The 2184-nt window shown below is 37.3% G+C and overlaps 1 long non-coding RNA gene across 1 annotated transcript; it reads right to left on the bottom strand.

Moving 5' to 3' along the window:
- Window positions 1–465: 465 nt before the first annotated feature.
- LOC121601962 lies at window positions 466–1696 on the bottom strand. The gene is made up of 3 exons (XR_006006230.1): window positions 1676–1696; window positions 1451–1606; window positions 466–1342 (listed from the first exon to the last, which is right to left on the bottom strand). It is a non-coding gene; the product is annotated as an uncharacterized LOC121601962 (long non-coding RNA).
- Window positions 1697–2184: the final 488 nt, after the last annotated feature.

The raw sequence follows: 2184 nt of genomic DNA, 5'->3' as shown, positions 1-2184 counted from the left end.
ATGTAGTTGGACAGGTATAGGGAAAGGTTGCACTAAGTTTGAAATTAGACTGTTGAGAAATCTGATGAATTTGTTTCAGACTATTGGAAGCATTAAATTTCATAAGGTTAGCGATAATATGCTATCAAAATTTGTTCAACGTAAATTGAAGCAAGCAAAACAACGATTGAATATTCAAGGAGTGCGTAAACCTACCAACCATAAGATGCAGACTGAAAAAAATTTAAAAAAAACCGTTAATATTGCTTGGATTCCCTCTATACTGCATACTGCGTTCATACTGATTAACGCAACATACTTAACAACTCTTACACTCAATCGAAGTTATGTTTATTTCTGGCAGTGATTTTTCAAAGAATTTAAAGAATCAATTATGATATATTCAAAGAATGAGAGTTTTTGAAGTTAAGAAATGCTAAGAGAATGAATCAATGGAATAAAAACTGTTTCCGGAAAGTGGATTTAAATTTACTGCAACAAGCTTGCATTTTATGTCACTCACACTCAACTGGATATCATTCAACGATAAATCATTTGAGAATCCCTTGTAAATATTTAAAACACTTGATGGAAATGGTGATCTGAAAAAATCGGACTTGTTGTTGAGCATTCTTCCGCATACTTGAATCGAATTTCCAAGTTGTGCTGCGTTTGAAAATTTTGCAATACAATTTTCTTTCGTTAAAAACCATGAGTTGCATTCATCGTTACGTAATATGTAATCTAGTAATTTTAAAACTACCTTTCCATTCTTCTGCACAAATATGCTTGGCTTAGACACTTTTTTCGAAACAAAAAAAGTTGGTATATGAAAATCCTCTAACTCTGATAACCCTTTGAAAACTTGTTGAATTTCATTGTAACCTGACCTCAATAAAGCTTTTAACATCTGAAGATGATTTTCAAACGGATATGTAGAAAAGGAATACAACGGACCAAACTTCAAAACCTCCTCGCATATATGTTGCAAATTGTGAATATTACTTGTTAAATATCTTTCCCCGTAAAGAACTTCGAAATCGATTACAAATCTATTTAGCATTTCTCCTGCCATTTTCCAATTATTTATATATGCCTGTGACGACATCAATGTAATCGCACAAAAAAAACAGTTTGAAATGTTCGAAATACATTTCAGACATTCGATCTTTCAAAATTACAATGCTGGCATAATTGAGGAAACTTCCATACTCCGTTGCTTTCCAAAAACGCGCCATATCAACTCCACGAAATGACCTATGTATTTCTACTGGAAGTCGGATTTTGACTAGCAAAGAAGATATTTCTTCCGCAAGTTGGGCTGACCACTTTGTTTTCATCCCTAATTTTCCATCCCTCCATCCTAAAACAAAACGGCGCATCATACCATAATGTATTAAGTGAAGAATATCTGCTACTGGTATGCCTTTAACAATGTCAATTTTTTTCAAATCAATGAATGGTGACCTACATTTGTGATGGTTTCCATATTCTTCACCTCTAAAACCTTTTTCAGTTCTTGGAGGGGCTTTAACTCCTTTATAAACCATGCACCTACTATCCTCATTAAATTCTGCTAGGCATGTGCATTTGAGACATCCATCGGCAGAATTAAAATTCGCTACACCTGAATTGTCGAAACGATAAAATTAGTAACTTAAAAATTGTTTAGTTAAAAATTAATTTGCTACACTACCTTTGATAAACGATCTACCAGGAGTATCTGCTATGACGGCTCGCACTCGAATTGCTATTTTTGTCTGGTTAATAATTGTTCCTCCATCAATAAGGGTATTTAATTCTGACACTAATTGCTTCAGATATTTTTCCAGATCATTTGGCTTTGATCTTCCGGCATAAATTGCTATAGTAAATGGCAATAGTTTAGGCATTTCATAAATATTTGCCAATATTGGCCAGAACTGCGTTGGACTGCTTTACTTAGTGGTAGTCCATCTATAAAGATGTTGTCGCCCGGCCTCCGTCGTGCACCGACCAGCCGCGAAGGAGACTGGTCCTGGCGATGCCGTCGGCTTCCGTGCGGCAAATATATGCCCGCTGCCTTCCCGTGCTGTCGAAGCGGATGGACGAAGCGGACCCGCCGACCACGGTCTTGCACCAAGTGCCTCCCTCCCGCAGCGTCTTCACCGACAGAGATTCGCGCCTCACGGCTGCCTTCCAGCTAGTTGCCCCAAGCTTGCGGGG

This window comes from Anopheles merus, unplaced genomic scaffold, assembly GCF_017562075.2.
Source record: "Anopheles merus strain MAF unplaced genomic scaffold, AmerM5.1 LNR4000243, whole genome shotgun sequence".
NCBI lineage: Eukaryota > Metazoa > Arthropoda > Insecta > Diptera > Culicidae > Anopheles > Anopheles merus.
The sequence above is the reverse complement of the archived record's forward strand: the minus strand, read 5'-3'. Positions and strand labels throughout refer to the sequence as shown.